Here is a 23,615-nt window from a genome sequence, read left to right as displayed (position 1 = left end):
GCGGTATTTCAATTAACTTTGAATTAGGCTGTAATCTCTTCCATGTCACTTGCTGATTGCATGGCTCTGTTTTATTGAACTGCTGATAAATGTTATATTTGATAGATATTGATGTTGTCATCCCGTCAGGATACAGCAGAGGATATTTGCTGGCTGTTTGATGACTTGCCCCTGAGTCTGTGAAGCATACACACTCTCAGATTTGTCTGCTTATTGCCTCTGATGAAAGACCGCTGATTTTGGTTTATGGGAAAATAATAGTTTCCTTTGCTTTTTTGTACAAATTATAAATGTAGATAATTTATCATTGTTTGGAAATTGGACATCAGTTGTACTGTAGGGCTTTCAGATGGTGTTCTGGGAAATTCACAGCATTTATTTTCAATGCATTTTGATTGTTGCAATTTTCTAAACTTAGAATACCTACACAGCAGCTGACATCATCAAATATTATTATCTTATTTTATGCATTCATGCTGTATGGAACCCCACAACACACACACAGCTATTTTTTATGATATGAGAGAGCATTTGCCACGGAGTTAGAAGTCCATAACAAAGACCAAAGTTGGCCTCTATCAGCCTCTCACTCTGTTTTCACAGTTCACAGTGATTTCATATTTATTGACTGAAGTTGTTAGTCAGTATATTGTGCGAATATTCAATATTCTCAAGTACTTGTTCTATTCATTAGTGTAGAGGAACTGTGAAGGATCAGGCTTTTAAATAAAGAGTAGTGATACGTTTTCTGTGTCTCTGGAGAAGCTTTGTCAAGAGTCAGAAAAGAAGCCTGCTGATGTTGCAGTGGTGTGAGGACTACACATGAATTAAAGACTGCACTGAAAACTGGGGACATGGGGGTTTTAATCAGGGAGGGTGTAATACAGTATCAAGTTGTATTATTGGAAATGTACGATTAAGTTGTTCTTTTTTTAAGCATGACTGATAGGGTCTATTTTAAAATCCTATTGATATATTGATCGGCCAATATTGGCTTGTCACAGATATATCACTGTCAGCGTCTGTCCAATATGTAATGTATGATGTTATATAGGCAGCATTTTATATATCTGATCCTTTTTTGCTTTATTCAAGTTTAATATACACTGTGTTTATGTGTGTGTGTGTGTGTGTGTGTGTGTGTGTGTGTGTGTGTGTGTGTGTGTGTGTGTGTGTGTGTGTGCGTGCGTGCGTGCGTGCGTGCGTGCGTGCGTGCGTGCGTGCGTGTGTCTATACATATAAAGAATATATATTATTATTTTAGACTCACCAGAGCTCACCATATGTGTATGACTCTGTGTATTGATTGGCTGCAGGTTTGCTGCAGTTTGTCACAAAAAGTTAAACTATACTCAACTTTTTTTAGGCCACACTTGTCTGCAGGTTTTCCATAGATATTGCATGACAGCTGGCCACAGGTCGCTTTCTGCCACTTATGGCGCTTTTCCACTATACAGTTCTACCACTACTCAGCTCGACTAGGCTCGGTACGGTTCCAGGAACGACCTTTTCCATTACAAAAAAGTACCTACTCAATGTGGTCGTCATAGCACAGCTCTGCGAAACTGCTGTGACTTCGTTTTATACGCGACACAAAACACATAAACAATGGAGGGCATTGAGGCAGTGGTGTACTTGCTGCTGTATGAGGCTTTCTGTCACACACAAAGCAAGAAAATTGAGCCGTATAGATGTAACTATAGTTGTAACGCTGCTGCCGGTATTTAACAATGCCAGGTTTGATTCTTATGTGGGACGGCTCATGACTCTTCCAGCGACAACTCTTCTGACCAATCAGTGGCCGGCAGTCTGGTGACGTCACATTTAGTATCGGCTTGGCTCGCTTGGAACCTCACCAGAGCAGGTACTAAAAAAGCACCAGGTACCAGGTACTATCCCTAGTGGAAACGCAAAAAAAACCGAGGCGAGTCGAGTCGAGGCGAGTCGTGCTGGAACGGTGTAGTGGAAAAGCACCATTATTGATGTGTTCATGGTGTTAACCTAGCATGCTAATTGTGTGTAAACATATGGATGAGACCATTTGCTGACAGAACATATGTATATATATATACATATAACATAACATATGAAAGATCAGTGGCAGTGGCTGTTACAATAGTTATAATTTAAATTAAAAGTTCTCTTTCAAATCAAACATCTTAAGACATAAGTGGGAAATCTTTAACTGAATAATTGCTTAACCATGTTATGTGATATGCTACTTCAGTACACTCTAGAATTAAATATGACTACAACCACTATTTTAATAATGAAAATTTAATATCCAGGAATTTACATTTAGGAAACTAACACTGACTATCCCTGAAACACATTGGCCACAATCATACACATGACCACACATGGTCTTGTCACACACTAGGTTTTCACCTTGTCTTGTTTGTCATGAGAGACCCCCTTAAACTTCACAGAAGAGAAGCATTACATTAGATGAGCACCCAATCAAAAACAATATATCTAACTATATATCTAAAATCCACATTCCACCTCTCCAAGTTGCTATCAAATGCCTGTGTGTTGCTTAGTAGTACATACTGTACTGTAAGCTGGTCTCTGAATCATTTAAGTCACTGACTTATTCTTTTATCTGTGGGACAAGTAATTAACGTGTTAATTGAACTAATTGAAAATGAATAGAGACAGACTTGGAGAAGAGAGAGAAACTACACTTCCACAGGCGTCGCTCCACTGAGTTTATTGTGCACTAGAACTGATGACGAAGGCAACTGCCCTAAAAGGTAATGAGGTGTGTGAATATGTATGTGTATGCAGTATGTACATTGTGTATGTATGTACTGTATGTTGCTATGTGTACTGTAGCTGAGCTGGACCTATAAAGCATAATCCTGAGTTCCTGTACTGAGGAAAGAGAATATATTTCCTGGACACACATTATGGGATGAGTGTTTTTCCCTCTGAGTTTAAGATTAACATAGCTTGAGAAAAATGTATGACTTAGGTATGAGTCTGGTTGAATATTGTTTTTTGAATTGTTGTACAATATATGGTACAAGGAGATATGAAATATTCAGACATAGTAGCTATGAAGTGAACTAAAACCCAAAACTTAACTGCTCAGTGTTGCCATCTCAAGTCATGGTCAAATACACCATAAAGTCCCTGAAACCAAGAAATTGATTATTCATCAGTAATTTGGTAAAAAATAAATAAATTAAAACACACTGCCTCTGCCTCTTTGTTCAAAATTATTAAAAAAAACAACATCAGAGGAATCTCCCTCTGAGTTGGTCTGCAGAAACTCATGAGTCAAACTCAAACTTTGCTTGGAAGCAGATAGTGATGCTTGAAACTGGAACTCAGTCTGCTTGCTGTCAAAAGTCAGCCACACTGAGTCTTTCCAGAGCTGCCTGAGCACGGCTTGAATCCTCTTCACCAGTGATTCAACACCACTGCACCCACAAAGTCATGCCCACGGCCCATGCTGCTTGGTCAGGGTTGAGCATCACTGGTGACTCTAAACCAAAACAATGCTGGGTCTACTCAAACAACTAGAGATTGTTAGTGAAAGAGACATCACTGCTTGGAAAGGAGCTTCCAGTTATGAGACTGATTAGTTCTAGTAGATTGAATTGAATAAGGGTTAGTGCTTCCTACTGGCACTAACACATTTTAAACAAAAATGGAGGTGGTGCCCAGACAAGGTTTTATTTTAATGAGTATATATACTGGTCAAATCTGGACTGGATTATCTCAGAGAGGCCAAAGTTTCTTTAAAACACACACACATATATATATATATATATATATATATATATATATATGAAAAGTGGGGGTGACATGTCCCTCCTGTCCCCAGTGGAAATTACACCCCAGCAGTGACCAGCTGTTTTAGACAATTACTGTCAAAACCAGTGGCGGCTGGTAAATGCGGGGCGCTGGGGCGCCGCCCCATCCAATAATCTAGAGAAAGTCTACTTAAACATATTAAATATAAATGAATTAGATAATGCTAAATCATTATGAAATAAAAAGTATTTGCTTGTAAAATGCGCCTGTTGGTCTCTCAGCACCTGTCAGCATTCATTATAAATCGATTCCAAATGGTATTTTATTCATTTCTATATGTACTTCCTGTATGCGGGGCGCCGGCCTAATGGGATATATATATATATATATATATATATATATATAGGCTATAGGTTCCCTTGGCAACGTGATACATACAGTGAGCGCTACTGTAACTGCATCATTAAACACTACAGTTCATATAACCTATGTCTTCCCTCAGCTGAGAGTCTGACACACATGATGCTACTTTCAAAGGAGATGATCAGGGAAAAAGGCTTTTTAAGATGATTTCAAGGCTATTGCAGGTTCTAGAGAAGGTGCGCTCGATTTGCTTACCCAGCTGTCCAGGAATGATATTAATATTATTAATTAGTATTTCTTGCTTATAGCCTACTTATTTCGTGGCCTCGAATTAGTATCTCGTGGCCACAAATTAGTATTTCGTGCAGACAAGTTAATAACGTGCACACAAATTAATAAAACGTGCTAACGAGTTAATAAAACGTTTGCACGAGTTAATTAAATGTGCACACGTTATATTAAAATGTGCGAACGAGTTCATAAAACGTGCGCTCGATTCCGTCAACTTTAAAAAGATATTGCATGATCCTTTACGGGCTCCGTAAAATGACGCTGTGCGGTAAAACCCCCCCCCCCCAAAAAAAAAAAACACAAAAAACAAATTTGAAAGTTTGTGGTACACAAACGGGATTTTGAAAAGTGGGGGTGACATGTCCCTCCTGTCCCCAGTGGAAATTACACCCCAGCAGTGACCAGCTGTTTTAGACAATTACTGTCAAAACCAGTGGCGGCTGGTAAATGCGGGGCGCTGGGGCGCCGCCCCATCCAAAAATCTAGAGAAAGTCTACTTAAACATATTAAATATAAATGAATTAGATAATGCTAAATCATTATGAAATAAAAAGTATTTGCTTGTAAAATGCGCCTGTTGGTCTCTCAGCACCTGTCAGCATTCATTATAAATCGATTCCAAATGGTATTTTATTCATTTCTATATGTACTTCCTGTATGCGGGGCGCCGGCCTAATGGGAGTCAATGCAAGCCCTCAAACTTTTGACAAGCACATGACCTGAGGCTAGTCTCTCATTGGCCTGCGTCAGTTTTCCAGCGGGGCGCAGCTCAGTGCGCCCCGGACACGCCCACTTTTATTGGCAGCGTATTGTTATTGTTTCATGTTTTTTAATCTACTGTGATTGGACAGTTCTGGCTGTCATTCACGCCCTCCCGTCAGCTGCTGTCACCCAAACTCCTGCTGACGGTAGGTTCAGGAGATGACGTTAAAGTGGAGCCGCGGAAATTAAAGAAGATTATTTGTTTATTTCTCTACAAAAACATAATTTCACAAGACTTTAACTAGAAGAGAGAAAGAGGATAAAACAGCAGCAGGTGATGGAGGAGTTGAGAGTTTGTCCCTCTGCTGTTATGATAAACGGAGCTGGCTAGCTGGATGCAGTGTTGGATGCATTCCTTTTGTGTCAGCACCGAAGCATTGTGAACAACGACAGGGGAACGAGACCTAAAAAATCTCTCTGAAAAAATGCAAACACTAAAGTAGCTGCGGCCATCAAGACAATAGCATGAAGCTAAGTGGTTTTTAGCAGACTTAGCATTGCTGAGCTCTTTATGCAGCTGTTTCACCACATCTGGCCACACGTGGTCCTCTGCTATGCCAAGCTCCAGAAGAGGAACATAGATTCAGTCAGTGGCTGCATCCAGCAGCTCCAACAGGACATATAAAAGATCAGGTAGTAGCTGCATTGCTGTTATTAATATTGTAAAGTGTTAAAAATACTTTATAAAAGACAAATAACTATGAAGTGTAAAAAACTAAAATGCATAAATGCAGGATAAGAAATGATGGAAGTAATTTTGACTATTACAGTTGATTTGGGTACATTTCATTATTAAAATAAGTTAAATAAGTTATGCTTCATCACAGCAGTGTATAGTGCTTAATGCGCCATCTATTGTCATGTTTAGGTATTGCAACAACTAACAGATGACAGTGAAATCAGGACTGAAGACACAATAACTAAAATATAGGTGGTGTCTCTTTTTAAGCATATTACCTTATTGGTTTATTCCTCTCTCTGTGGGTCTGAGATACCATACTGGGACAAACCAGGGAACATTATAGTGTGTTGTGTTGTTTTTAGATTGGTTTTTCTTTCTTATTTTTATTTTTTTGCTGCGGTATGAAGTGGTGCTACGGCTTATTTGACACTAACCCTAGGACCACCAACCATCAAACTGCGCCCCCCCCCAAACATTTTTGTCACCAGCCGCCACTGGTCAAAACTGATTTCTATAAAATTAAAACTACTGTATGTACTTTATGACAGAGAGACAGAGAGACAGAGAGGATGGAAGAAAGACACACAAACACATTTTTGGTTTTGGTCATAATTTGTTCACAATAAGAAAAATTTAAATTTTTTTGCTTCAAAGCAATTAGAATTTTCTCACCATAGTAGTTGCTCACAAAAATAAAATAATAATTGTACTGCATATTAGGATGACCTGATGAATATGTATTAACTGTCATGAGTAAAATAAATACATGTTTTTTTTTATTTTTTGTATGAATAAAGTTCTATACAATCCACTATGAATCATCCATGGCTGATTTTTGAATACATTCAGGGTGATTAGTGAGAATATAAGAACAGATTAAATATCAAGATATTAATCATATGCTGGAACTGATTGAAGATGAGGTTGATGAAATGACTGAGGATAGATAGTAGTATTTACCTGGTAATATTTACCAAGGACAATTTCCCCCCCTGAAATTCATGTTGCATATAAAAACATAATCTCATCATGTTTTTCTTTCATTTTCATGCTGTTTAATAAACAAACATACATGTAGTGTTATCTTACCTTTCCTTGACTATTAGCCTCATATATCCACAAGGAGCATGGCAACATTTCTCCCCTTTTCCTCCCTTCCATTAGCTGAGGAAAATACGTGTAAGGTTTACAGAGCAGCTGTTTGCTGTACACAAGACTTCCAGCAGCGTCTCTGGATCTGCTGGTCATCTTGTCCACCAGTTTAGTTATTCAGAGGCAACACACAGCTGCAGTAAAGCCTTGATGCTAAAAATCCCTTTCCTTTAAGGAATCCCCTCTCCTTCAGCTCTTCATGTCAATGTGCATGGACAACTACTGGATGCAGTTTAAAATGATTCAGCAGTTTGTCTTCTTAAGTCAATAGAATTTAAGCAAATGAGCAGAGCAGCACAACCTTTCTAGACATCTAGGTGGACATATCAGAGGAAGGCATAAAAAAGGCCAAGAACGTAGATTCCCTAATCAAGGATATCAAAGTGACTTTTTTTAATGTGACTGTTACAAAAAAAAAAGTGTGTGTGTGTGTGTGTGTGTGTGTGTGTGTGTGTGTGTGTGTGTGTGTGTGTGTGTGTGTGTGTGTGTGTGTGTGTGTGTGTGTGTGTGTGTGTGTGTGTGTGTGTATGTGTGTGTGTGTGTGTGTGTGTATGTGTGTTATCAGTTTAAGAAGCATCTTGGAGAAATGCTACAGCTTATGTAAGCTGTTCATAGGAGTTGATAGGAGTTGGTAGGAGTTGGTAGGAGTTGGTAGGAGTTGGTAGGAGTTGGTAGGAGTTGATAGGAGTTGGTAGGAGTTGGTAGAGAGCAAGACAGAGCCAACATTCACCAGGTGGAAAGAGAGAGGACTACAAATCAATGATTGCATTGCTCCCAATTGCTTCATGTAGATATAAACAACTGTTTGCTAATAAGTTTGCAATATTAACTTAAAAAGTGATCACGCATCACTGTTGTGTTCACTACTTGTGTTTGTGGCCCCCAGATGATGAGAGTTTAACTAAGTATCTTTTGTAACTCCAACCATGTCTTGAGCCTTAATGTTATCAAACATTATCCATAGCCTTATCAGATCATAAAAACATATTTATTATTCCAAATGTGAGTTGTAACGTTGTAATATTAGGTCTTATTTGTCATTCAGGAGGGCAGTTACAAATATTGTTTAATTTGGAGGACTGCATTTTAACACACAATCATCCCAATATGAAGCACCAAAACAAGTCAGCATCATTGTGAAAACGTATTTCCATTTTTGTGGGAAAAGAATATTGAGTCATGATGAAACCAATATCAAAGTGTTCCTTACTGAAAAAAGACTTTGCTTTTTACCTCTTCATTCTTTGTAGTCTGTCTCTTCTTCCCCATCAGTGGACAGCAGCCAGTACTGTCCCCTGATATCCCAGATAGAGAAAACAGAGATGAAGGGAATGCCAATGTGTGCCCACTAACACACTAAAAGGACACCTGTTATTAAGATGCAACACATACAGACACAAATGCACCGCAAACCTGCCTCTTTTTTCTCCTGGAGAAGGAAGAGTAAACAGTAATGGTGCCAAAGCAGCCTGCTGAGTTTTTCCAGGTGAGAGATTGCGCAGTGTGTCTGGCAGCAGACAGCGAGTCAATGAGAGGAATTCTGGCATGAGGACTCAGATTTGGGGATGAGCAGGAATCACTTCTCTCTGAAGACGTGATATAGGGCTGCTGGCAACACAGAAACCTAGACAGTAGGTTTCTGGGCTGAAGGGGCTCATTCAGTATGTTAGATTTAACATTGTTTTCTTAAATGAATCTCAAATACTGAACTACCATGTATCTAGTAACAAATAGATGGGGTCATAATGATTTTGAGTCATCAATAATGTTTGAGTTTACTGTACATGTCTTGATTACACAACATCTCAACTGTGTTTGTATTTGTGTATTTTGAGAATGAAGTACTGTGCTGGACACTCCAACACAAACATTATGTTGATTGTTCAACACATTAGGTATAGAGGGAGATCCTCAATAAATCCATTATCCTCTTCTTCAGCTAAAGGGCAAAGCTTGCCAACGAAGAACCTCTGCCTCTGTAGCAACAAGCCCAGAACCCTCCATGGCCCCTTTTAAATACAGTGTTCATTATAGAAACTATCCCCTCCATTGTTTATTGAGTTTCCTCACCTGTGTGAAACAGTACCCATCTGGGTTGTAACATCTGCTAATTGTCAGCCAGTTTGTGTCCAAACATGATGTACAAGCCTTATATTTAAAACTCTACAGTCATGTCACTGTGAAACTGTGAATGGACAAGATGCTGGAAAGTGACAGTGAAAGTGGACCGTGAAGTTGGTCACACACTACCTCCACAGCAAAAGAAAATTAAAAGTTAATTTAAATGACACAACTAGAAGAGATGTTGGTCAGTGTTACTAACGATATCACCCTGGTTCAATAGTGGCCCCTGATATGAGCGAATTGGGCAAGCTCCCAGGGCGGCATTTTGTCATGACTCATGGGGGGCGACACGAACTCTTCAAGAAAATAAAAAAAAGAAAAAATTTGCACCACGAAGCGGTTTTCTATTATTTGCACGTCAAGTCAATCTATCAATCTGTTGTGCACGCGCCCCTGCTTGCTGAGATGGTGCCGCGCGCACAGAAGCTGTGAGAGAAGGGGCAGGGGGCAGGGGGGACCATTCACTTCTGGGTCTCCCTACTGGAATAGGCAGGGGAGATCGGGGGATCCAATTAATAGAGCAATACTGTAATGGAAATAGTGGGCTAAAGTCAGTCACACCTCGACTTTCTTCCAAATAACGCACATTTCATTCATAATATTATAAATACAGGCCTATAGTTCATGCACATTTTTATTTTTCTGGGTTGTGTGAAATGGCTAAAAAAAAAAAAGTAATATGAAACGAATCTGTGCACCTCCAAGGTGAATTGGTTTAGTCTTAGTATCAATCACGAAATAGGGGAGCAGATTTCATTTGATGACATCATTGACGATTTTGCATGAAGGAAGGCCAAAAGGGTTAGGTTTTAGTTGGCTGTTGTGCCATTTAAACAGTGTGTTTGCTGTTCTAAGTGCAATACTGTAATAATTGGGGGGGGGGGGGGGTCTCGCCCAGGGCGTCATTCAAGCTAGAACCGCCACTGCCCTGGTTAGCTACATTATTGGTTGTTCAGTCATGTGTGATTTGATGAGTATTGAGCTTTGTAGGCTATGTTTTATATTCATTCATTTAGTAAAGTATATGTAAGTCATGTATTTGATACATGCATTAACAATTAGTGATGGCAATTAGGGATGGGTGGACCGATACTGGTATCGATACTTCGATACATACAAGCTACTCATTTGGTATCAATTCTCTTTACTAATGTTATATATATAAAAAACGGAGGTGGCTGCATCACTTCCTAACGTTTTAAATATTTGTTTTTATAATGTTTGTGTCACATGACTGTGGTATCCTCAGGACTGCATGAGAAGCAGCTGCACACACATACGGCACGCTGCATGTTTACTTCCACAACAAACGTGAGAGACTGAAAGTAATAGAAAGGACAAAGGAAAAGCAGCACCGCACCGTGCTACTTTTCATCTGTAGATAGAACTACAGTGAGATGCACTATTGGTGAGGAGAATGTGCCACACAGCAGCAACACAAGTAACCTGTTTAAATATTTAAAAACATCTCACCCTGAAAAACAAAAAGATGATGCCCACTCTGCTGCATGAGTACCACCCGCTGTCCCACAAAAGAGAGCACTGCACCCACTGCACCCACTGCAGGAGAGTTTTGAGGCAAAGTATATCCAGGTATGGATATCACTGTTATTAGATATGAAGCCTATTACCTCTGCCAGAGAGTTGGCACAGATTATATTTTGGTCTGTTGTTTACCTTTATAAAAGTCATCATCATAATCTCTTTTTACAATGTGTTGGTACACCAGGGTAATCAGGGGACTGTATATATACATACTGTATATATATAGGAAACAAGTATAAATCATGTATCTATGATGCGTGCATTATCCGTATTTCTTTCTTTTTCTTTTTTTAAGATTTTGGGCTTTTTTTGCCTTTCAACAAAAGACAAACAGATAATAACCAACAACTAAGTTAAAATAGTAAAATAGTAAAAAGAGATCAAATGTGAGCATAGGTCCCTGGCCGGAATCAAACCAGGGACGCTGCCATTATGTGGCATGCACTCCAACCACTGATGGGATGAGGTCATCATGAGGACATTTTAACTCAAAGGTCAAGTCAACATTCACTTTATAAATTCATTTCAATTTGTGCTAAATTTTCAACACCAGGCATCACTGTTGACTGACCTGATGTTGCTCCTCTCCATCTTCCACCCACCTCTAGCCTGTCGTCTTTTTGCATTAGTTCACTCACATGCAGAGTCTGGAGTAACTTATTCATGACCGAGACCTGAAATAGCATGAAGACCAGATCTGATAGGAAATGTTCTCTTTTGAATGGTAGTTGCTGGGGAAAAAGAAAGAAGTCAGCCCGTCTCTGAGCTCTTGGTTGTCTCAGTGGGATATGTGAAGGGGAGTGAGAGCTGAGGCTGCACCAGGCATGCATACATGTATGTAAATGGCCTCATTTCATACAAGCCTTAAAAACCAATTTCAGTACAAATGACTCCAGATGAAATGGTATTCATAATCTATTCTAACTGTGAATTAGCTCATTATAATTTTATTTACATTGGTAAATGTCAATATGCCAAACTTGAGACATTTGCCAAGTACACCACTCGCTTCTGTCATGAGGAGTATAGGGACAGAGCTTTCCACAAGGTCTGTGTTATAAACCAGGTTTTGTGCTCTAAATGAATTCATTAGATTCTGGTGTCAGATCTAACCCATATACAGCAGCATGGAATGTAAAAGTGTATGCAGTGTTGAGGTGATGGTCTGGTTTGTTTATAATACTTATTCCAATCTTTTAAAATGAATGTGGCAATGATTTATTGATGATGAAATGATACACATAACCTTCCAAAAATTGGAGTGCAGTAAAAAAAACACACACTTCACCACACTGAAAGTGTTTGATGCAACTTTAATATGGACTGTATTCCCCCAATGCAGATCTTTAAATAAGTTCTCCTACATTTGCAGTCGAACAGCTAAAAAAGCGCTAACGTGCATAAATCATCTGTCTGAACAGCCCTGTGGACTTCAGAGTCCACCCTTGTACATGTATAGAATAAGTATTATCTCCATGCCACTATCTTTCATCTGTGATCAGACAAGGATTGTGATTGTGAATTTGAGTTTGCATTAACTAGAATTTTTGTATATTTTTGATCATTTGAGAATATCCATGATTTTTTTTTTTAATCTTTAAAAGTGCTACTTTGCACATTTTACTTTTCACTTTATTTCAAGTGTACATAAGAATACATTTTTGTGGGAACTGAGAGCAACAATGATAATATACCAGTGACTGATGTGTCTTGTTATATTTTATCATCCCATGAAAAGTTCAAACTCAACATTGTGATTTCTCTACCCTGTCTGTGGTTCTCAGCCCCAAGCTCATTGCATCCTCCTGAAGATGTACATCTTCACACCTCACAAATCTATGGTTTCATTTCAAAAGCTCAGTAATCTCCTAAACCAGCTAGTCACCGCCATTTAGTTTGGGATAGTACTTTCAGCTGTGGATTACTTAATATGCTCTATTGTGCAAGAGCCCAACCTTAATGCTCTGTAAACGGTGTTTTATATTGATGTTGTTGTTGTCAACTAGCTGATCGACAACACAAATAAACCTTGATACAGCGTTAGAAAATAACAGAGATAGAGCAACAGAGCTTGGCTGAGCTTTCAGTTGCAAATAAACAGAAACTGAAGCTTCACTTTACTTGGTCTGACCATTTGTTTTAGTTTTTAACAGGATTTATTCATATTTACCAACACCAACACACATTCACTTTGTATCTGGATAAATAGTTATCCAGATTATAATGTTGACATTTGACATGAGTCTGGATTTGTTGGTTCTTCAAAGCTAGAAGTGTTTTCTGTCAACTTTTTCACACTTGAACTCATGTTCTTACTTCATCACACGTCTAATGAAAGAGTGTTGATATGATATTTGAAGAAAATGAACATGCAGGTTATTGACTAATCTTTATGACCTATTAGTGTAATTAGCACAATTAAATAGTTTAGCATGGTTATGTTTACTAAGACATGATAAAAATATACAATGAAATAGAAGCCTGTACACTAAAAATGAATGAATTAGTTTGAGTTTATCAGAGCAAAAAGACAAACTCAAATAAAGGATTCTAACTTTTAAAAGACAAATGGAGCCAGAACATGTGACATTTAGTCTGACATTTGAAACAATAAAACGTATTAAATGATTAACTGCAGAATTTACTTCGCTAAAAAATATATATGCAATCAAATCTGCTTTTTGAAAGTCTTTAATGAAGTTTATTTATCATAGCAGGCTCATGATTATCACTTTAAAGTGCATTGCATGTCCATTGAGGGGAACATCACCAATCATACACCACTGATCACATTCACATAATGTCTGCCTTGTTTGACAACGATGAAAGGGTGGAAACGTTGATTAGTACAATGTAGAACAAAAGAATCCAGCCCCAGTGCATGCTGGTAGGGTTCCAAACACAGCTACCTCATGTAACAATCACATTGTCAGAACTCAGCCAGTCAAATGATGGTGGTTCCAACTGTCTACTCATTCATGTCCTGCTGGACACTGAGCAGCCTTGCTCCAGGGCAACTGAGTGTGTGTCCTGTCAGTCTAGAGACTGAACCAGCAACCTTCTCTAAGTTTTACATTACTATTACCCTTACTACTACACACAATAATATGATTTGTTGACTATTACAAAATATATAAAAATATGCAGTTCAATGGAAAAAAAAGAGAAAGGGAAAAAGATTTCCTCTTTATGATTTGTTAAATATAAAATGTTAATTTTCATCTGCAGCACACAATAAGGATTTATTGTCATTCAGAAATGTTTTTTTCTGCCAACAGCAACATTTCTGTGCAGTTTTCAGTTTTCTAGTCTCATACCAATCAATCTGGAACAGTTTATTCATGACCTGGCATGAGAAAGAAACTTGTATTTTAATTCATTTGATGAATCCTAATACAAATTGTATTGTGTACAGTGTGTCAGTGACACACAGGAATGGAAAGCTCTCTCTCTCTCTCTCTCTGCAATCCCAGTGTTTCCAGTCTTCCCAATGTGTGCAGTGCAGTATTTCAGGCAGTGAAGTGGTTAACATGGCAGCCTTCCTGAGTGGTGTATTGACTGTAGTGGTGGTTGGCGGGGTGGGGGTGGGGGTGGGGGTGGGTGAGGTAAATGTGCTGAGGCAGGCTACAACATTCAACCCTCACCCACCTCTTTCTCTCAGCTTGTCTCGCCCAGCCACGTTGCAAGCACACCCATCAAATGCACACACACACACACGCGCATGCATGTAATCTGCGTGTGTGTGTGTGTGTGTGTGTGTGTGTGTGTGTGTGTGTTGCAGATGTTGCAGATGCTAAGTTGGAGATGTGGTATATAGAACATATTAATGGTTGTGTGTGTGTTTGTGTGACATTCAAGTCATTTGCAAAGAAATTTTACAAACATGCAAAACATACTTTCTTCACACTCTACACATGAATATGCGTACACAGCTTGAGCATGGCAGCCTACAGTATTCCCTCCGCACAACTGTGGTCCAGCAGCTTGGCCAACCCAGCCAATACACACAACAGCACACACGTACATCCATACACACATACACATAAACACTAGCATTGCAGAGAAGGAAACAAATGGAGGGAAACAAAAGAACTAGAAAAAAACACCTCTAGTTTAGCATCACTTCTCTCCCTCTCTCTTCTTAGGTTACACAAGTGCTCCAAATTGTATTTTGTTTTGACGTCTCTCGCCTCTTACCCCCCGTATGCACCACCACTGAACCTCCAACCCTCCTCCTCCTCCCCGACGCTCCCAGTGCAACTTAATGAAACCGGTTGGTATCGTTGGCTCTTTAGCATAAGCAACAACAAGCTGCTCTCTCTGTCTCTCTTTTCACTCTCCAGTCTTGTCTTTCCTTGCCTCCCTTATTCAGGTTCTCCATCGGTTTTCCCATAACTTCTACGCAGCCTGTCGCTGTCCTCCACTTCCCAGCATGTATCTGCATCACCGGCATCCCTCCACCAGCTCATCTCTTTCTCCCTCCTCCCTCCCGCTCTCTCCCCTCTCTCGTTCACTCTCTTCCTTTTTTCTCTTTTCTTCCCCACCCCTTCCCCTCCGCACTCATCTCTCCCCGGTTGAAAGCTTCTGTACCGTGTGGTGAACTCCAGCTTTTCCCACCCCCCCAGCCTCTCTAGCGCTCTTCACCCAGGAACACTGAAGAATAAAGTCTGGCTCAGACTTGCCTCTCCTGAAAACAGATCTGCTGGACCGGAGCTACACAGAGCAAGAGCCGAAGAAAAGCAGAGGGAGAGAGTGTGCTCAGACTAAGACGAGACAGGCTTCAGTGTGTCAGTGAAATATAGAGTGAGCGAAGAAAAAAGAAGAGAAAAAAGAGGAGGCAGGAAGAGCTGATCAGTCAGGAAAGGGTGACAAGTTGGAGAGGAGGAAAAAGAAGAAGCTGGAGAAGAAAGAGAAGTAAGGTAAAGAACAAAAAGTGAAGGGACATAGTATCAACGCCTCAGAGCTCTTTCCTTTTTGCCTCCCTCTTACTCTTTCTCTCTTCTTTCCCCCCATCGGCAAAGAATTGGAAGCTGTGTTTTGTGAAACATTCAGGGAGAGGAGAAGCAGCGTGAAAGCCTCAACAGCGACTCAGAGAAGCAAACTCATGCTTCAGAAGAGTCAGTGGGAGAGGAAGACCGGCTGTCTTCAGGGGCAGAGTGACACATAAAAGGGACTATATAACTCTGCTACAAATCCACAAAAACAAGGGCAATTAGCTGGCCGTCAGATAACACTGAGCAGACAGTGCTGGCCAAAAAAAAAACTTCCCATAAAGAAGACAAAAAAGTGAAGTGACTGAAGAAGAAGTAGAAGAAGATCAGTGGAGAACAGGATAGATGTACTGAAAAACACCAACAAAGAGAGAGAAAGAGGAAGAACTTTGGCCTATCCACTGTCCCTGCATAACCCCGTCTCCCATCCCCTCTCAGCCGAGATGATGATGTATTTCTGGGTGAGTACTGAGGCCCTGTGGGGGTCTTTGAAGCTCTTGAACGCTAAGCAGGGACCAAACACACACATAAAAGCAGAGTCATACTGTACATGGACATAGTGTGTAATCATGAGTTTCTGTGGTTATTCTCTTATATCGGCTCTTTATTTCCATTTGACCAAAAAATGTGTGTTTATTGATCATTTCCTTTTGATCATCTTGTACCAGAAAATGCATAGCAAAGGATTTCTTTGACGCACTGCCTGTGTGAGAGAGTGAGTAAAGTGGCAAAGCATAAATGTCTCACTGATGATCCAGTGTTTTTATTGGCATTAATGATGTACACCACTGTTACAGTGACACGTTCCCTCTCTGCTGCTGTAAGCAATAGCATGATGTCTTGTTTTAAGAGTCGATCTTAGAGGTTTTCCTGTAGGTAATACAGCAGAAAGTGCATTTATCCTTAGTAGTAGAGTCATATGGAAGAATGAAACCTTTGGAATTGTAAAATGTACTTCATCACTGGGCTGTGGCCTCATATATTGTATCTCTGAAGAAAATTAGACTTTTTTTTTTTTTTTATCCCTGATGACAGTGTGTTTTTTGTTTTGTTTTTTCAAACAGATTACATCCCACCAAAAAGTAGATTGTTTTCTTTTCCTTCATTACATGAGTTTGTCATCATCTCACTGAAGTTAAGAATGGAGACACAAAGTTTCAGCAGTGATATCATTTTTAGTTATTTCAAACTCAGGCTGTCAATGGAGGAGCTCTCAGGTCAATGCAGTATACTGTATGTGATGTGAAGTGTTGTGGTTTTGCAGTGGTGTTGCTCCAGGGTGTGTGTGTGTGAGAGAGAGTGTGTGTTACTGAGGCTGTGAATAAGGACCTGCCAAAAATGGTTAAGGAATGAATGACATTGTTATTTTTGAAACATACATCAAATTCCCCATCAGGCATGAGATTACACATGGTAATACCATTTACAGAATACATTAAGACTCCAGCTAATGACTCTAATGACACACCACACACTGAGCATGATCTGAGAGAAAAGAAAAGAAAAGATGCTGTACATAGAACAGAGATGTAGAGGACAAAATATAACTTAAAAAAAAGGTTTTCAGTATTCAGATACATTGACAGTCAAGTGTCATATCTCACAATAGTCATTCATTATTCACTAATTATTTTTAGTTTTCCAACAAAAAGTGAACACAGTCTTTTTTTATTTGGAATAAAAAAGCAGAGTGTAAAGGACAGTAAGAGATACAATGAATGTCATGTTCTGTTCTGTCTATATCTAGCATGCTTACACACTTACTGTTAAGTCATTTTACTTATTCAGCACATGATATGTGATGATAAAACTGGGTCTTAACAGAACATTTGTAATATCTTGAGCACTGAAAATGATTCTCAGAAAGGTTAACACACAAACTGTGGGTCAAACAGGCAGAAACTCATTTATATTTCTATCTTGACAGAAGTGTCTTTGTATTTAGTTGCATTCCAAACTGCGTCTAAGAATTTAGCAGAAGACCTTTGGACTCAAAGTGTCCAACACTGTCTTTTATTGTTTTTGAATCCTCTGTGAGTATTAAATAACTCCCTGCACCTCTATCGCCAACATGATGAGCAAGACAGTTCTCACAGCTGTTTCTTTTTTCTTTTTTCCGTGGTTGTATCAGGCTGCAGTATGTTTAATCCCCCATGAAATGTATGCATGAAATGTTTGAGAATTCATTTAGAAAATAAAAAGCCTCCAGTTCAAGTTAAACTAAATGTTCAGGTTAGTGTTATCATAACTGTACACTACAACACACAAAGTGACTGGTTAGCTCTTCAATATCTTAATCTACAAAACAGGTGTTAGAGAGTCATATGGGTTGAAGATAAAATAGCTTTGTGTTTTATTTAGTGTGGAAACTGCACATGACAGTTTGCAAATTAAAACCAAAATATGAATAATCTTTAAGCCTGTATTATTGCTGGGCCAGTTCGGGTTGTGTTTATTGTTCTCCAGCCAAGATGATCTCATCATTTTTTCAAACATGAATATATAACATCTATATGTTACACTAATGACTTTCTGTCATTCAGACAAAGGTGTATGTTACATTGCTGGTTAGATACTCTGGTAAAATGACTCAAATATCTGGTATGGTATCATTGCTGAGTTAGAAGGTAATGACGTGAAGAAAGACACATGTGTTCAGTTCTCTCACAAGGTGCACCAGTGATGGATCTTTGAGGCTGTGATTACTAAACATTGTGAGTTTGAGGGACACTTAGATTGAATTATTATGTCTGGCAGAGTGCAAGTATGAAATCTTATGATGAGTTGTGATGCTTTAATTCCATTTTCCTCACATGTAAATCATTTTGAGATATATATGTATAATAACACATTTAGGGAGGAAGTGCTTATCTGATTTCTGTTGACCCCTTCCCTCGACATCGACATGAGAAGAACTGAGGAGAACTTTCCTCATTCACAGTATTTCCTGATTCATTACAATGATGTTCTTTTCTTTGTCCATAAGATAATAAGGTGTAATGTATTTTAAATTGTATGCTGCTGTAGTCTTTACATACATGTGACAACATTCAGTTCAGACGTGTTGGACACACAGCAATGAATGAATACGTTAGTAAGAATTCTGTCACTTTTAGAGACTTTGTTACTTATTCAGACATCAGATGTGAAAGTGCATGTATGATTTTTTAAATGAAGGATAGCCTGATATACATATCCATTACTCGTGTTACTCAGTTTTTTCATATTTTCACAATATCAACACCAATTAAATATTATGTCCAGATATTCATTTTTTTGTTGCAACGCTTGTTTAAAAGCATCACATGGATTTTATACTTTTAAAAATTCAAAATAAAATAAAAATCCAACTTTTAATAACACAATTCATTAAATCCTAAAAGGAACAACCATACAGAGATTTCATATTTAGCATAACTCAGTATGTTTAAAACCACAGAGCAAAATGGGACAGAATCACATTCCGTATCCACGTCACACATTTGACTGCACAGCATATAGTTTGTATAGACTAAGCACACTGTTATTTAATAAATCCTAAAGTCAGCTTGGAAAGCGATACACACAACATTTTGAAGTATACATCCATGTGTTTATCTGGCTCCAGGCATACTTGTGCTATATCCCATTATCAGGGTTAAATGCGTGAACGCAAGTGTGTGTTTCCGCAGTGCCTGTCATGGGAGCTGAGCCTAGACAGGAGATTCATGAGATTCAGCTTAAAGTGTGTAAAGGAGGCTTTTTATTGATGTGAAGTGGAAACACAGCGATACAGCATGCATTGACCTTTGCCTGAAGAATCCCACCACACTGCAGACCAACAGGAGGCTGTCTGGAGTGCAGGGATGCCCAGTGTGTTTGCAAGCCATCAGTGTTCTGGTTTGACTGCTGAAGTGGGCTGGTGTGTATTGTTTAACAGAAAACCTTAAGGCTTTGGCTTATTGATTTAGAACTAGCTTTGCATTGTGATTCAGTGCGACCCATAGCTTTGGGTTGCTTTTAAGCTTTCTAAATCTCAGAACTTAAAATTCAACACTATGCATTATGGGAAGTAACTCTGAATGGAAATGTTCTCCCCCTCAGGCTTAGTTTACCCTATTTCGAGTGAGACTCCTGGGTTCAGTATACAGTAATTGCTTTAAGAGTTCCAATTGTAAGCAAGCACCCATCAGAGGGTGACGCTACTGAAACATTGTTCAGATTACATTGCTTAAAAGATCCCAAAAAACTGTTATTGGAGCAGCCAGCCCCCTCCCTCCTGATCCGCCCACGCCACGCTGCCTTTAAGTGGCTGTTGGCAAAGAACATCTGCTTTACTACAAATGGTGTTCATTTTCTCAACTTTTTTCTTCATTTTTTCACACCAACACTGCTGATGGTGGGGATAGAATTTCCCTAAATGATTAAGCAGGAAGGTTTTATTTACTAGGCAAAGAGAAAGGTAAAGTATAGGCAGAAGTGAGGAAGGAAGAGTGAAAAGACAGAGGTGATGTAAGAACACTGTGGTGACTTCAGTGTTATACTGTTCATCAGTTCCCTCCCCTCCTCCCTTCTCTGTCGCTTTTAGACGTCTTTCTTTCTTTATCTTGTTTTCCTCCTGTTATCTCAGTGTCTCCTATCCCTCTCTTTCAGTCCGGTGTGGTGTACAGTAGTTAATGACGGGGAGTCTGTTGCTGGTGGCTGTCTGCAGATATGAAGCAAGCAGGGGGCTTTGATACTGAGGCAGCAGCCAGTGCAGTTGACATTAGCAATTCCTCTTCATCACTGCTGCTTACCGACTCTCTCTCCCTCTTTTCTTTCTGCCTGAGACATAGATACACTATAAATAAACACACACACACACACACACACACACACACACAAACACACACACACACACACACACACACACACACACACAAGTAATTTACATGCACATGAACATACAAAACACAATCAAGCTTTTTATGCACAGCCATTGTGTACCCACACACACACACACACACACACACACACACACACACACACACACACACACACACACACACACTCACACACACACACACACACACACACACACACACACACACACACACACACACACAACTGCGGGTTCTGATTATACATCTACACACACTTACATATTCACACCTGCACATGATGATACATTTATTAAACAAGATGATAAAGGTTTTTGGTTTTTTAAAGTATTTTTTAAACACACACACACACACACACACACACACACACACACACACACGCGCTGCTGAGGTTGCAGTGATCTCCTTGATGCCACTCTGACAACAGTAACAGAGTTAAAGTACTTCCACCTGTCCCTTCGGAGACTCGATGAGAACAAAGACCTCCGGTACAAAGAATGTAAGAATGATAACAGAGGCTGGAAAAGAGGAAACAAAGCAAGTAGCCGGAACTAATGAACAGGTACATCAAGGGTGGAGGAGGAGGGGAGAGAGAGAGAGAAAGAGAGGAGAAGAAAGGATCATGGGAGAAAGAGAGCTGCTGGAGGGCGGGTCAGGATTCAGGTGCAGAGAAATAGAAGGGGAAGAAGGGAAAAGGTGATGATCAGCATGTTTCCCTTCCTCTTGTTTGTGCCTGCAGAGTCATTAGTGTTAATTATTCATTCTGTACATGGAGGGAAGGAGCTGGAGGGATGGTCACTTTTGAAGAGGAGGAGAGGAAAAGAAAGGAGGAACAGTGAAGAGTAGTGAAGAGGTCTGTGGCTGTCTCCTCCCTCCTTTCTGCTCTCCTCAGTGCGTCTGTAAGCTGATAAATAATTGAGTGTGCTGAGCAGGGGACTGCATGGGTTAGAGGAGGAGAGAGAGGGAGGCCTGCCGGAGCGCTAGACAGTGAAATGAGGACCTGCTCCAGAATAGAGATCGCATCCTTTCAACTCCTCTTCTTCTCCTCCACGTAGCAGTTTTGATCCTCTCCAGTCACTCTACATCTAGCTCAGAGGGGGAGCTGCCCTGATCTGAGGATGTTTGGGATGAAGCCAGTGTTGTATGCTTGACTTGAGCCGGGTTTAAGATTTACTCCGACAGGGTTAACTCACCAAGCTTTTTAAGAGAGAGTCAGAACATCTATCCACTTTTCTTTTACATTCTAATCAGCTTCACAAATATGCACTTTGAGGAGACACCATGGACTTAAAACATAGTTAGACTGATTCAGGCTCTCTGAGGCCTGTGTTATACCAGTAGTGTGGAACTGAAGCTACTGTCATGACAGTGTGCAGGGGCACCGCCAGGGATTTTAGGTCCCATGAAAAGATATCACATCGGGCCCGACCACAAAGCACAGGCCGCACCAACCATGCACAATTGCTGTAACCACACCTCCAGAACCAAACTGACCCATTCAAATCTTTAAATTACTACCTGTGAAGCTTTGCTACTCATTGGTAGACCAGTATTATCTGTACAATATATACTGGGACTGAACTGTGAAAATATAACAATTCAGTATTTGATGCAAGCTGATAGCCTCTATAAGTAATGTGCTTTAGACTCTAAATGTAAACTTAATGGTAAAATTCTTAAATGGAAAACACTCTTACATTAACATTATCATTTTAATGTTCTAAAACGTTTTTGGGGCCCCTGTCAGTCATGGGCCCTTAGAACCGTCCCAACTTTTCACCCTTTTACGGCGCCCCTGTATGTGTGATATGTGCCAGCAGAGATCACAGTGGTGGTATGTGCAAACCTTTAACAGCTTATATTATATATTATATATTATATATTATATACTCTATCCAATGCCAATTAAAAATAACATCCAGCCTAAATGTGAAATGTGTTCCGGCCCTGTACACTACTCTTAAAAGAATCCTACAGGGATTTTTTTGGTAGGTTTGGTAACTTTACAATTGAACATCTTTAAATGATTTTATGTAATGTATAACATCACTATATTATTTCTAAAATGCACCAGCAAGGTGCAAGGTGTCTCTAATATTTATAATATAATAAGTTTTCTTATGTCAAACATTTAAACTGACCCTAACCCTAATAACCAGAATCACAATTATTATGAAAATAATAAACATATTCATTCATTGTTCTTATATTGACAGAAATAAGATACAATCAAAACCACATATAAAGAATCTGTGAACATGAACAAGATCATGAAAGGATTCAAAATGTCACATTAGAATCATTGCAGTTTTAGGCCTTCTTACTAGTGTCGTCTTGATTGATTGATCCTACAGAAAACTCTTTATAGATGTAGATGTGTGTATATGATTTAAACTAAGTGTATCACAAATACAAAAATATGCAGATTATTTATCAATCACTCAAGTTCCCGTGCCTAATGTTCACTCTCTTATGACGTCATACAACTATCATCAGCAGTGATAACTCATCATCATTTTTAAATGTCAACAAATAATCAATAATTAGTTTGTCCAGACTTTGGGTTGGACATGGTGAGTCATAGTTAAGACAAATAAAAAGAATATTAACAGAAAATAAAATGATGCCTCTGTGTACGTTAGAAGAATGATAAAATTGATCACACAAAAGTGATTAATCACTATGAAGTTTATAAATGTGCCTTTGATTGGCATTTTTCAGATTGCTGTGTTATTGTGAGGTACAGTGCTCATTCTAAATGTGCCTGTTTAGGTGCCTGCAGAATGGATCCATATTCAGCCGAGGTCAATGGGAAAATGCAGAATGAGAAAGAAACAGTCCTGTGTGTAAGCCAGCTACAGGAAAAGTTGATGTTAAAGATCCAGGACAGAGGAACCGTGTTTCAGTAGTCTGTTGTTCACAGGAAGCGTACAGAGGTTCATAATGTGATGTTTTATGATTATTATTTTCTGGTGAGTGTATTTTTAGTGAGAGTAGCTTGTGATCATTTTCATGACCAAGAAAGGGAAAAAAAACAGTCAGAGGAATATGTAGTGTGTAATAGAAATCTAGCACTGTAGT

At 39.3% G+C, this 23,615-nt stretch overlaps 1 protein-coding gene across 1 annotated transcript in view; it reads left to right on the top strand.

Annotated features, from left to right (window-relative positions):
* The window catches only part of LOC134003001 (RNA binding protein fox-1 homolog 3-like), a 266,760-nt gene that overhangs the window by 727 nt on the left and 242,418 nt on the right, over window positions 1-23,615 (top strand). The gene's annotated exons all lie outside the window — the stretch shown is intronic.

This window comes from Scomber scombrus, chromosome 21, assembly GCF_963691925.1.
Source record: "Scomber scombrus chromosome 21, fScoSco1.1, whole genome shotgun sequence".
Classification (NCBI taxonomy): Eukaryota; Metazoa; Chordata; class Actinopteri; order Scombriformes; family Scombridae; genus Scomber; species Scomber scombrus.
Note: the sequence above shows the minus strand (reverse complement) of the source record. Positions and strands in the feature narration are given on the sequence as shown.